This window comes from Mercenaria mercenaria, chromosome 17, assembly GCF_021730395.1.
Source record: "Mercenaria mercenaria strain notata chromosome 17, MADL_Memer_1, whole genome shotgun sequence".
Classification (NCBI taxonomy): Eukaryota; Metazoa; Mollusca; class Bivalvia; order Venerida; family Veneridae; genus Mercenaria; species Mercenaria mercenaria.
This window is the reverse complement of record NC_069377.1, coordinates 22,868,791-22,883,764: the sequence shown is the minus strand read 5'-3', so window position 1 is coordinate 22,883,764 and position 14,974 is coordinate 22,868,791. Positions and strand designations below refer to the sequence as shown.

The following is a 14,974-nucleotide window of genomic DNA, read 5'->3' as shown; positions in this document are numbered from 1 at the left end:
AAATGCGGATACAAAATTACTTTTGCACAATTTCATTATATCGTGATTGAAAATACTGAGATCCTTTTTGAACAAGAAGGCAATGATGGCCCTATATCGCTCTATAGAAATTCTCAACTTGAACAGGTTTAACAAGATACATTTTTCAAGATTCTTTAGAAAACTAACCTGCAAAGCCATATAGGGTATAGATATTCTTCCTCTAACTGATTGAAGAGATACAACCATTAATACAATTCAAATATGATAAGGTTAAATGAAATGCATGTACAGTTACATATTATATATTTCATAAATTAGATTTACAATATGTACATGATTATATTATGGAACATAGCTGGTTTTAATGATCTTGTTGTACAGTCGTTTTTTTTTTTTTCGTTTTTTTTTAATCTGAGTAAAATTCAATATGATTTCTGTTTAAATCATGCATAATAGTTGAACTTATTGCTTGGTCCGAAAGAAAGAGAGAGAGAGAGAGAGAGAGAGAGAGGGAGGGGGTGGGAGGGGGAAGAGAGGGAGAGAGAGAGAGTAGCTTAGGAGAAAACCAACATAGTGCATTTGCGACCACCATGAATTCTCTCTAGCATTTTGTCAGTATTATAGCCTTTTTTAACTTAGAAAATTGGCATTTGTTAGTTATTTTTGTTTATTTGATTCAGTTTCCTTGAATACTATAGCTTTGAAACATTCAGGGGTGTAAAATTCTTTTTCACACCACTCACCCTGCAGGACTAGTAGCTAGTAAAATCTACTCGCCCTTAGTGAACAGTCACTCGCCCTAATAATTGACATTTTTATACTGTCACGTTTTATGGAAGGAGTATTATGTACAACAAGCAAATTTCAAATATAACACATAGCTCGTACACTATGTTTCCTTTTTGATTTCATTTTTGTTACTCTTAAATTTCCTTTTCACACCAGACATTTTTCTTTTTCTTTCACTAATTTGTCATCTCCACCATCAAGTTGCTCTTAATAATAACTGCATTGATAGTAATAATATGAAATAAGGCACTGCCTCAATCGGGAATCGATCAGACTTCAACTCATCCCTTTAACATTTAAAAAAACTGTCTACTAGGGTATTTAATAACAGGCAAATTGTTGAGAAGCACAATGACAGACTTAAGGTGATCACAACAGCTCACACTGTGCTCAGGTGAGCTAAAAATCATACAAACTTAAAAGTTACTAGATTGCAACTCACTGTTAACAAAACTTAACAGACACACATTAACAATCTGTTTGCACCACGGCAGGTTAAGAGCTCAGTCTAGGGAGACATATTAGCTATCTTGTGCAGGCTTGGTTTTTTTCTATTTGTATTAATTGTAATTCTGAAATTACTCGTAAAACAAATTCTAATTTTGCTTTTATATACACATCACAAAGACTTGCATTACACTTTATTTATTGAATAAACTGTTAACATGTTTAAGTTTTATCTGTATACACATTTATAATGATCACAGATCACATAATTAGTTTTATCCATACATGAAATATAGCTGAACTGTGAATAACAACTTTTAATAACAGTACTGGATGCTTTTGTCAGGCTTTGAAGTAAGTATTGTCAAAATAAATAGAATGTGACTTGCTGTAATCTGTATTCTAAAATGTACGATTTCTCTTACAACAAGAACAAATAAACAAGAGGGCCATGATGGCCCTGTATCGCTCACCTGGCATATTGATATAAAGATCATCAAGATCAACATTCTGACCAAGTTACATTAAGATATGATCATAGATGTAGCCTCTAAAGAGTTAACTAGCTTTTCCTTTGATTTGACTTGGTGACCTAGTTTTTGACCCCACATGACCCAGATTCAAACTTGACTGAAATATCATCAAGATTAACATTCTGATTAAGTTTCATGAAGATGCAGTCATAAATGTGGCCTCTGGAGTGTTAACAAGCTGTTCCTTTGATTTGACCTAGCGACCTAGTCTTTAATCCCACCTGACCTAGATTTAACTTGGCCTATAGATCATCAAGATTAAAATTCTGACAAAGTTTCATTAAGATATGGTCATAAATGTGGCCACTACAGTGTTAACAAGCTTTTCCTTTGATTTGACCTGGTTACATGTACCTAGTTTTTGACCCTAGATGACCCAATATCAAATTTGTCCAATATTTTATTGAGGGTAACATTTTGACCAAGTTTCATTAAGATTGGGCCAAAATTGTGCCCTCTAGAGTGTTAACAAGCTTTTCCCTTGATTTGACCTGGTGACCTAGTTTTTGACCCCACTTGACCCAGATTTGAATCTGATCTATGGATCATTAATATTAACATTCTGACCAAGTTTCATGAAGATATAATCTTAAATGTGACCTCTGCAGTGTTAACAAGCTTTTCCTTCAATTTGACTTGGTGACCTAGTTTCAAGATGACCCAACATCAAATGTGTCCAAGATTTTATTGAGGGTAACATTCTGACCAAGTTTCATAAAGATTAAGTCAAAATTGTGACCTCTAGAGTGTTAACAGTCAAATTGTTGACGATGGACGGACACAGGGCAATCACAAAAGCTCACCTTGAGCACTTTGTGCTCAGGTGAGCTAAATGCTAGAGTTGTCACAGGAGTGACGAATTATACCCCCACAATATGGCCTTATCAAATAACTAAGCCAATAACAAAGCAGCATTTTCTTGAGCTATTACCTAATGACCTCAAATTCAATCTCCATAGTTTCATGATCCTCCGCCCAAGTGTTCTCAAGTTGTTGTATGGAAAAGGTTTAAATGTTCCTGGTCATCCTGACCTTTGGAACTCTAAATCAATACAGGTAATCTGCTGGTCAAGACCAACCTTGTACTAAATTTTGTGTTTCTCATCCCAAGCATCCTGAAGTTATTGTCCAAAAACCATTTTAAAGAACCGTTATTTATTTTGCTGAAGTTAACATCACACCGACACAGGATAGGTCATATGGCGACTTTCCAGTTTTAATGGTGAAGGAAGACCCCAAGTGCCCCTCCGTGCATAATTTTAAAGAACCGGGTCAGTGTGACCTTGACCTGTGACCTAAACATCATTAGGGGTCACCTGCTGGTCAAAATCAACCTCCCTAACAATTTTCATGATCCTAGGCTCAAGCATTCTCAAGTTATAATCTGAAAAACATTTCAGTTTTGCCTTATTGTGACCTTGACCTACTGACCTCAAAGTAAAACTTGACCTGTATTTCATGATGTGACACCTGTGTACCAAACTTTATCATCCTAGGCTCAAGGTCTCAAGTTATCATTCGGAAACAGTTCAACTGTTCAAAATCACTGTGACCTTGACCTTTGATCTATTGACCTCAAATTCAAACAACCTGTATTTTATCATGTTACACCTGTGTTACAAAAGCTATGATCCCAGGCCAAAGCGTTTGCAAGTTATCTTGACCTTTGACCTACTGACCCCAAAGTCGAACTTGACCTGTAACTATGTACCAAAAAATATTTAAATCGGTCAAGCTTTTCATGAGTTATCATCTGGAAGCCATGAAAACCTACTGACTGAAAGACAGACAAGCTTACTACATGGGGGTATAACAGAACATTCTCTTTAAAATCTCATGAAAAATATGAGAACTAGATGCCCACGGGCAATATGTCAAGCCCGCCAGCTGTCAAAAGAACTGGGAGTTGTGCATGACACTCCCTGTCTCATTGAGGCAAACATTTATGCCAAATAAAAGAGATTGCAAAAAGTTACAATATAAGTTATTTACAGTAACAACAAAGGAACGTAAAATTAAAAAGAAAAAAAAAATTAAAAAAAAATAAAAAAAAAAATATAAAAAAAATTCACACAAAAATCCGCACCAGCAGAGATAGGTCAAAATACACCTAAAAATTGGATGTAACATGCATGTTGTACTACAGAAAAGTGGTCTTGATTTTTCCCTACGACCAGTAATAAACAAGTTACAAATGTAACCTATTTATAGTAACAACAAAGGGAAGTAATTCTAGGATCTTATGCATAACACTCCGTCGCATGATGATGAACAATTGTGCCAAGTTACATCAAAATCCCTCTATGCATCAAAAAGAAATGCTCCAGACAAAGTCATTCTTGTATCTGACTTTTGACCTCTAAGTGTAACCTTGACCTTAGACCTGGTTCTTCCGCATGACACTCCGTCTCATGGTGGTGAACATTTGTGCCAAGTTACATCAAAGTCCCTCCATGTTTGAAAAAGAAATGCTCCAGACAAAGTTGTCATTCTTGCATCCTTTGACCTCTAAGTGTGACCTTGACCTTAGACCTAGGGACCTGGTTCTTGCGCAAGACACTCCATCTCATGATGGTGAACAATTGTGCCAAGTTACTTCAAAATCCCTCCATGAATGAAGAAGAAATGCTCCGGACAAAGTCATTTTTGAATTTGACCTTTGACCTGTAATTGTGATCTTGACCTTTGAAATAGGAACCTGGGGCTTTCGCATGACACTCCGTCTCACTGAGGTTAACATTCATACTATATATAAACAAGATTTCTCCATGCATGTCCAAATTATGGTCCGGACAAACAAATCCGGACAGACGCACGCATGCACATACATCAAATAGACATTAGGACAACTATGTCTTCGCTTCCGCAAGCGGGCTCGACAATAACAAAACCAATATGATAATCACATTATCTCTTAAAGTAACAGAGCTTAGTCAAACACTGCTGTTCTCAAAATATATTTAGTTTCTAAATAAATCCTGAATTCCTATCCTTAAAAGTTTTTTTTTTTAATAAAGTTCCCTTGTTCTGTCTTTTTATATTTTCTGGTGTTTCTTTCTTGCTTTTCAAGTATACTGGATTTGTTGACCTTCCATTTTGTAGCTGCCTGCTCCCAAGAAGTGAACCTGTAAAACAGAAATCAAATATTGTAAATTGATAAAAAGAGACCCCAGCCAACTTTCATAAAGATCCCATGAAAAATGTGACCTACAGAGTGGTCACAAGCAAAAGTTTACCGACGCACGGACGGACGACGGATGCCGCGCTATCACAAAAGCTCACCTTGTCACTTTGTGACAGGTGAGCTAAAAAATCAATATCTGAGAACCGCTTCCTGCGATAACACTAAAATGTAAATAAAATTAAACCATTTGTTGATGTGATTTTTGGGAAATGTTACCTTGCATTTTGGGATGTTGGGGAAAAAATGCAATATTTTTGGATTGGGAAGTGGCCGAATATAGGCCTCTGTCATATAAGGATGAAAAGCCCTGCCAGCTAACAATTTCTGACAAGAAATCATTTTCAAAGTTTTTCTTTTCGGTGAGTTCTATATGGAATTAAATTCTTTGGGTAATTTTGAGAGGACCACCCCATGATCATTCTGTGAAGTTTGGTGTAAATCTGCCCAGTGGTTCTGAAGAAGATTTTTACAAATTGTTGGCACATGACGGACATCAACTCATGTTGTCACCCTGTGACAGGTGATCGAGCTAATAATTGTTTAAATTTGCATACATGTATTAAATTTTATGGTTTTGTCCAGAAATGCTTTATCATCAAGAAAATGAAATGGAGTCTTTACTAAGGACTAAAAAAAAATTTGTTTCCGGTAACATGCTAAAAACAAGAGCACCGCCTTGCGGGTGCTGACGCTCATCTGATTTTTTTTGTATAATAGAAATATTGTCCTACCCATGATTTTCTAAGTCTAAAAAGGGCCATCACTCTTGCAAAAAGCAGGATAGAGTTATGTTTCTTGATGTACAGTGTCCACTTATGATGGTGAAAAACTGTTGCAAGTTTTAAAGCAATAGCTTTGATAGTTTATGAGAAAAGTTGACTTAAACATAATATTCAACCAAGAAAATGATTTTTCTAAGTCCAAAAGGGGCCATAAATCTTGCAAAAAGCAGGATGGAGTTATGTTTCTTGCTGTACAGGGTCAGCTTATGATGGTGAACAAGTGTTGCAAGTTTTAAAGGAATAGCTTTGATAGTTTAGGATAAAAGCTGACCGGCTAAAACAAGATCAGATAGGGAATTTATGTTGCAATTTTGCCAAAAAAATAAAGTTTTTCAAATCCTTATTTTTTCAGCCCATGTCATGGTCTAATATACCAGGGACCAAATACCAAAACCTTTTTGACTAGGACTGTCTGCTATAAAATTTACAAGGCAGCAATTATATGAGGGTAGCAGAGTCACGGACACTACAAACACAAGGCATAACAATGTGTAATTTATGCAAAACACTGAAGTAAAGATTCATTTTGACTGTAACTTGCTTAAACAAGTACAATTTAGCAAGTTTAACTCGAAAACCACTCGATAGAAGACATCATTGTGTTAATATTTGCATAAGAAGTATGATTATAATAACACAAATTGTTTATTAAACTTTTCAAATTCTTTTATTTTAACAGAACAGCTGACAATGATAGGAAAACTACTTCAGTTCACTAACAAGACATTGTGCTTTTATGCAAAACAGATGCTCAGGACTAAAAGTTTATGAGTTTTGAAAATAAATTGGTTCATTAAGACGTTTTAAAATGTCTACGGACACTACAAAACATGTTACATGATTTGATGATGATTCCAACAATGCTGTTGCAATATACAGAGAAAGTTATGTAATGACTAACTAAAGTAAGGTTTACACAATCATAAAAATACAACTGATGTGAATGTTTCTTTTTTTATGGTTACATATTTCCAAAACCTGAGTCAAAATTTTTTTCTCATGGTGTTTCTTAAGTAGAAAATGTATATCTAACCTCTATCCTGGCATAAAATATATAAAGATTTTGCATAAAAAGCACAATCTTGTAGCCACAAACAAATGCTTAACATTTTAAACATTTTAAATATCATTAACTTGTCTTAAAGAATCACTGTTATAACATCTACGGACACTACAGAAATTCATACTGTGTCTAAACCTTAGTTTTCACCATCATTTTAACCTTTTTGTTACAATTTAGTTTAGAAAATTGACTTTCAAAACAGCCATACTTCGAAAATAACAGTAGAAAACTATTGAATTATTCACAGCTATGAAATCTTTTGTTGAAAATGTCCATTAAGAAAATAAAATATAACTATTTGAGACAAAAACTTGTATTCCAAACAGTTTGTACTAACAAATTAACTCATCAACACAACAAAAAACCTACCTCAATCAACCTTGAACAAACAGCAAACAATTTGAAAAAGAATAACACATGTGACAGTTCGATGAACCAATATAGTGGTGCATTCTACGGACACTACATACTAGTGCATGAGTATTTACCAGACTGTAATAACAGTAACACAAGTTTAAGCTTCCAGTGAACTATGATATGTTTTGAAATTAGAATACACTTAGAAACAAAATCTTTTAATAGGAAAATTTGAAAAAAAAAATACACACAATTTGATACAAAATTGTATTCCAATGTGGTTTTGCTGGTTACCTTCAAACACACCCAATATCACACAGTCACACACGTAGACAGACAGACAGAAAGACAGACAGAGAGAAAGAAACACAGGTACATACAATGCTAAAATAAGTCTTAACAGTTTTTGTCCCGAATTCGACACTTTTTAGGCATAGCAGTTTACTCAGAATTGATAGCTTATGAGATTTTTAAGAAAGGTAATACTCATATCTAACCAATAAAATATAAATGCCTTAAAACACATCAATCAATTTTATTCAGAAAATTGACCGGTAGTATTTCCTGGTCAATTTTTGTTAGGGTCAGATACCACCAAAATAGAGCATAAACCAGTGGGTGTTTACCCTCTTTAACCACTGATAGAATAAACAAAGCGAAACGAAATACATTCCTTGTAGAAGTTAACGTACGTACACAGAAATGAAGTCATAACGATTCAGAGACGTACAAGATCCGGATTAGTTTTATTAGCTCGACTATTCATAGTATAGTAGAGCTATTGGACTCGCCCATGCGTCGGCGTCTGCGTCCGCATCCGTGCCCGCGTCCCGATTTATGGTTAAGTTTTTGTATGTAAGCTGGTATCTCAGCAACCACTTGTGGGAATGGATTGAAACTTCACACACTTATTCACTGTGATAAACTGACTTACATTGCACAGGTTCCATAACTCTGTTTGCTTTTTTACAAAATTATGCCCCTTTTTTAACTTAGACATTTTTGGTTAAAGTTTTGTATGTAAGCTGGTATCTCAGTAATCACTTGTGGGAATGGATTGAAACTTCACACACTTATTTACTGTGATAAACTGACTTACATTGCACAAGTTCCATAACTCTATTTTGCTTTTTTACAAAATTATGCCCCTTTTTCAACTTAGAATTTTTTGGTTAAGGTTTTGTATGTAAGCTGGTATCTCAGTGCTCACTAATGGGAATGGATTGAAACTTCACACACTTGTTCACTATCATGATCTGACATGCATAAAGCAGGTCCCATAACTTTATTTTGCTTTTTTACAAAATTATGCCCCTTTTTCAACATAGAAATTTTTGGTTTAGTTTTTGTATGTAAGCTGGTATCTCAGTATCCACTAATGGAAAAGGATTGAAACTTCACACACTGGTTCACTGTCATGATATGACATGCAGTGCAAAGGGTCAATAACTCAACTTCGCATTTTACAAAATTATGCCCCTTTTTCAGTTTTGGGTTAAATTCTTGTATGTAAGCTGGTATGTCAGTACCCACTAATGGGAATGGATTGAAACTTCATACACTTGTCCACTGTCATGAGCTGATAAGCACTATGCAGGTTCCATAACCCTATTTTACTTTTTTACTAAATTATGCCCCTTTTTCGACTTTCGTATTCATTCAAGCGACAAGGCTGTTGAATAGTCGAGCGTTGCTGTCCTCCGACAGCTCTTGTTTAAGAAATAATTTATAGTAAAAGAGTTTTTTAACACTATGCACGATGGGCAGTTATACGTCGGGCGTAATAATTTAACGAGGGCGCAGTCCTAGTGCAATTATTTGTACGACATATTACCGCCCAAATTATTTCGATCCTAATATGCCTTTAATCTTTAGAAAATAGTAGATAAAATATAGTAGCACTCTTTCTTGTTTGCAACAAAAACATTAACGTCACTGCACGATAACGTGATGTTATTCTAGCTTTTAGTGTTTTAACAGAGAATAGCATATGAGAATATTTCTTGCGCAACGTTATGTCTGTTCCGTATTCTTTATTTGAATCAAGAACTATTATAGAGGGAAATATCTATCAAGGCTTTATCTAACTTCTGTTTATTCCTAAATCTTCTCTGTTGTTCTCTTTTTTGACGTCTTAGTTCATTGCACAGTACTGGATCAGACTGTTTTGCTATTCTCTGCATTTCCCTTTCCCTTTTTTTCTCTCTTGGTCCTCAAGTTTCATCTTTTCGTATTTTGCACTGTCACTTTTAACTTTTGCCCTGTATCTACGCATAATTTTGGCCTTCTTACTCTCAAGCACATAATTCTTTTCATTCTCTTCATTGTTATCTTTTGTAATGTTTCTTTTTGGCCTCATTTTGTTATAATTTCCCTTTTATAATGTTAATTTTTCAAAAAGCTGTAAAACACTAAGTATATTAGAGATTGTGTACATATCATGCATTCTTGTAGTGTCCGTAGATCAAGTGACAATATAAAAAATCGCTCTGTTAAGAGATCAAGTGTGGTTAAATTTACTTATAGTTTGCTGATTCATATTGGATAGTTATACTGTATGTAAATAACGCAATCTGGCTAAAGTACACTTAGTGAAACTCGTTTTATAGCTTGCTAAAGTTCATTTTCACTTGAAAAGATAGACAAAAACATATTTTTCTAAAATACTCTGAAAGATGAAAGTTTTATCTCTTTGGAATCAGTATATCCTTATAAAAACATCAATAATAACCCAAGCTCATTGATTATGTACTGGTTTTAAGAAAATTATCTACAGTTAAATTATTGATCTACGGACACTACGGTCTACGGACAAATTTCTGTTGCTTCCCAATAAATAACCAGTCGCGAAAGCAGAAAGATGTTTAGTTCTGCTAATTCTCTGAGACAGTCTCAAATAGAAAATAATACAAAATAGTAAATATTATTTGTGGGTCTTACAATTTACATATTGCAAACATTGATCTACGGACACTACGAAAAAGTCATGTTACCAAATTATGACTCAGTTTTTTTCATTTGGACCTGAAGCAAAATCTTTATATTCAGAGTGGTATATGATTATCAGCAACAGCACACACTACCATACTGTATCTGGCATATCACTGTTGCCTTTGTAATAGGGTGATAGAGATAGACCTTCAAAAACCAAAAAAACATAACGAAGGCCCGTTTTCGTATTTTTTTTATTAAAACTTAATTCCTTCACTGATAAAGAAATAATTTGACTTTCTTTAATTTGAAATGCCACATTTTAAGTCTGTTATTGCCAATTCACATTAATGTAATACTGCTTTGATCACTTGCTTGCTAAAATTTGCCATTTTTTATTTGCAACACCATAACGATGAAAAAACACCATTTTTCAACCATATTATCTTTTACAGTGTGTAAGAAATTGCAGGAAAGTATGTAATGTTATACATCTTAAGAAAGCCCGAAACCTGTACTTTTACATGCACAAAGTACTTATTCCCTGTCTGTCAACAGTAAGGAATGCCATCACCATAACACGGGCCCATTTCATTTTCCCTATCTGATCTTGTTTTAGCCGTGACCTAAACATAAAACTTAACCAAGAAAACTGATTTTCTAAGTCCAAAAGGGGCAATAATTCTTGCAAAAAGCAAGATGGAGTTATGTTTCTTGATGTACAGGGTCTGCTTATGATGGTGAACAAGTATTCCAAGTTTCAAAGCAAAAGCTTTGATAGTTTAGGAGAAAAGTTGACCTAAACATAAAACTTAACCAAGAAATCTGATATTTTCTAAGTACAAAAGGGGCCATAAATCTTACAAAAAGCAAGATGGAGTTATGTTTCTTGCTATACAGGGTCAGCTTATGATGGTGAACAAGTATTCCAAGTTTCAAAGCAATAGCTTTGATAGTTTAGGAGAAAAGCTGACCTAAACATAAAACTTAACCAGGCAACGCCGACGCAGACGCCGACGCCGACAACCGCTCAAGTGATGACAATAACTCATCATTTTTTTTCAAAAAATCAGATGAGCTAAAAATTAGGGTAGGTAGGTCGGAAAAACTTTTTCCTTGGATTTTTTAAAATTATTTTTAGGGAGACTTTTTGGAAATTATTTTTGTGTCAAAAAATGAATACAAATAGGGGGGTTATGCCTCTAGACGGACCGTCCATTTAGGGTCGGGCCAAAAATTTATGGTAGGTCAGGATACAGGAAACAGACAATTTTTTTTTACGCCTAATGTTCCTTGGTATTTGATTCTATGCACCGACTCAATCGCAAAAATCTGTTCACACAAATACTAATTTGTATATACAGTATATCATGCCTTTTGAATGATTGAAACTGCTTCCCATGGTGCACAGCTGCAACTATATAATAAAGAAACAGAAAGATAGAAATACCTTATGAGCCGCAAGCAAGTGGTTTCAGTCTGTCAACAAGCACTTTGGAGCAGTACAACAATACTCTGTATAATAGACCAAGATGCCTGAAAATAGTGAAAGGTGAGCAAATTAAGAAAACATGGACAACCAGCTGTTTTGAAATTTCAAAGGTCTAAGAGCTAACATCCTTTTTGCAGTTTATCAATTTTCATGCCAATAAGATGACCCCAATTATATCATTGGCATGGCGGGAGAAATTTGTTAAATAAAACTTTTTTTAATGAAAATAAAACAGTAGCAAATTTTGTCAAAATGTATTTTGAAACGAAGTAAATGCGGTTAAAAATTTCAGTTTTGAAAAAAGAAAGTCACTGTATGAGTAGGTTTGTTTACACGACTGACCAGCCAGAACAGCCAAACATTCATAGCTGTCAAGGCTCCACAAAGGCAACGAGTGTGATCGGAGTTCGAAGGGAAGGTTTCCCTTGTGAGGGTCTGGAGGGCGATGATCCTTAAAAGCCGGAAACGCCCTCACATAGAAAATTTAGACTTTTAACACAATAGATCTGGTTTTGAATAGTCTCCCTCCATGTTTACTTTTTGTGATGTTTATTCATGCGGTAGAAATAACATGTTGCACCGGTGAATGTAAAAGCTGTACTATACGGTATAAAAACACTGTGTCAACGTCACCTTGCATGTATGATTCAAAACAACTGATTGCTTTATTTCTTTAACATGCGTGTGACCTTGAATAGTAGGCGTGTGAGCTTGATCTAAGGCCGAAATGCGTGTGGCACATGCGCAATGCGTGTGTCTTGACAGGTAAGAACATTACTTTAACCCAGTGAATTCCAGGTACCTTTTTGACTTGGTGGTCTATGACCTTCACTTTGCTCGGTATCATGAAAAGGCAAAAACAGACTGGTAAAGCAGCTAGAAGAATCTGTTCTGCCTTCCTTAGTTTAGTATGAACACAGGAGCTACAATTGTTTATTGGTATCTGACGGTCATGATTCATAAACGTATAACTTTAAACGTATTTGAGTATGTGTGCAGTGTACAAAATTCAGATTTCAACTAACCATGCTGGCAACCAGATAGAAAATTTTCCAAGCCTGACACCAATTTCACATGTCCGAACTTAAAGCTGAATTTTGAACCATAAAACAACTGGCCTAGCTCATACCCTCAAAATACTTCATCATATTGTTTGGGACATGCTCGACTGGGGATTCCTAGGAGAACAGGAACTGAATGCATCGGAGCAAAAAGTAATGTGAGCGGCTTCAGTTTGCATTTGCAGAGCTCAAATTTAACTTTTTTGACCAACGTACTGCAAATTTTAGCATGTAGCTTTTTTTCTTGTTGCTTAATCTGAAATCTACTTGCAAATTTAGACTTTCAATTAAGAATGTTAGAATATCCTAAAAATCATGCTAGAACATCAATATTGTTTGCACGGTTTTCCTTGGTGTACAATTTTGTGCGTTATAACTCAAAATGACCTTCAAAGTAATTCGGAACGCATCATTGATGGCGTAACTTAACTACTGGCTGAAACTACGGCAAGGCAAATTTTCGTACCTAATATTATAAATAGCGATTCAACTGTATACATGTACGAATTAGTGAGATAGCCTGCGTTCTAGATTTAATTATAAGATAGACCTCTATATTTCTTTATAATCAGTAATCCATTCAACAAAAAATGGCTAACCAAAAAAGATGTTGTGTTTTCTGTTATCCTCAAATGAAAGCGAATCTACAAACATTAACAAAAACCGCAACAATTTTGACTATTATTTGTATTTTGTATTTACAAAATAAATTGTGTGAAATTTTTATCTTAACTTGCATTCCATGAAATTGACTTGCATTTAGCGAGTCCAAAATTTGAGCCCTGTGATTTGTGAAAGTAATTACATCTTCTGCATGATTATGGTTCTGACTAACTCTTAAACTCTTGCATTTATGGAACAGTTTGAATTCAATTCCTTCATAATTCTGACCAACTAATCGAGCATGCTTCAGAACTCCAGATAAGGGCTGTATTTTTGTAATTACGAACTTGTTAGGGATCAGATATGACTTTATTTTAAAATGTGGATGTATCAATACGAATTTATTTTAAAATGTGGTTGTATCAGTACGACATGTAAACAGTATTACATATATTCCAAAGAAAGATCGAATTGCATGTCTGCGCCAAGTTGCGCTTATCAACGCTATCTTGACTGTTGACAATTTGCACGGTGTCAAATGAGTGTGGAATATACGAAACAAACACCAATAGCATAATGTAATGCATTAACACATAATTTTTTGGACTTCAAAAATTATGCGTCATAAAAATCTGAAAAGGGGAAATAATTCTACCAAAACTGAAGGCAACCAATTTATTTTTATTTTAATTTGTGTCATATGAACAGATGAACCAAGTTTGAAAGAAATATCTTTACTATTTTTCAAAAAATGTTAGTTTTTATGTCGAAAGCCCGATCGGGCAATGGTACCAGCCTGTTTAAAATCTATATTTTTTTCTATAAGCCGATCCGATTCCCTATAATGCTATATTTTGGCCAAGCACAGCTTATCGGCAGAATCATAAGCTCAACTTAATTACTGTGTATACATGCAGTGAGCCTTAAGAAATAATAATCTAAAAGGCCCATTTCAAATTGATGAATAAATAAAAATGTAAAAAATAAGGAATTTCTATGCTTTTTATGGGTGGGGTGTTTGTTTACATTATTATTATACAATGGAAAGTCAGTTACTCACGTTTCTAAAAATGTCAACAGGTCCAACCATGCACATGCTGTAATGGAGTGCCGTCCATATTCTATATAAAAGTAAAATAATTCCATTAATCAGTCATGCCTGCAAGTAAAATCACGGATTTCTTAATTTTAAAATTCAATATAGGCTTAGTAACAAAGAAGTTCAAAGAAACTAAAGTACCGGAAAGGAATTAAATACGATCTGAAAAGCGACACAAAGGTGAATCTATTCTCTCATTCCCCGAGCTGAAGAACTCGTTGGAGAATGTTTTTGTTTCCTCAAATTTTCAAAATGTCGGCGCCAGTGTAACGTGTATCCACTCTCACTCTAAATATAAAAATGTTCAAAATGTCGCCGTTTAAAAATGCTACTCAGTATTGAATAAAGCATGTTTGTATCACAAATTATATCAGTGTATATTGTCACGTTACAGGCTGATTAGCTTCTGACGCAACAAAATTAACAGCTTACTTTGAATATTCTTTCGAATCGCAGACATCTTATTGTGCGGATATTGCGTTTCGCCTACTGATCTGACGGACGCTTATTAACATTAACGAAGACCGTGATATCCCGAATTTCATCGGGGTCGTCGCACGCCCATGGTCTAAACCGGAACTCCATATTTTTTTATTTGGATAGTATGTGCTGTTTGGATACCCTCGTATGTTACCGTAGTGGGATTCGATC

The 14,974-nt window shown here is 34.8% G+C and overlaps 1 long non-coding RNA gene across 1 annotated transcript; it reads right to left on the bottom strand.

Annotated features, from left to right (window-relative positions):
- Window positions 1-1,395: 1,395 nt before the first annotated feature.
- Window positions 1,396-14,443, bottom strand: LOC128550353 (uncharacterized). The gene is made up of 3 exons (XR_008368238.1): window positions 14,285-14,443; window positions 11,519-11,604; window positions 1,396-4,876 (listed from the first exon to the last, which is right to left on the bottom strand). It is a non-coding gene; the product is annotated as an uncharacterized LOC128550353 (long non-coding RNA).
- Between the last annotated feature and the right edge of the window lie 531 nt (window positions 14,444-14,974).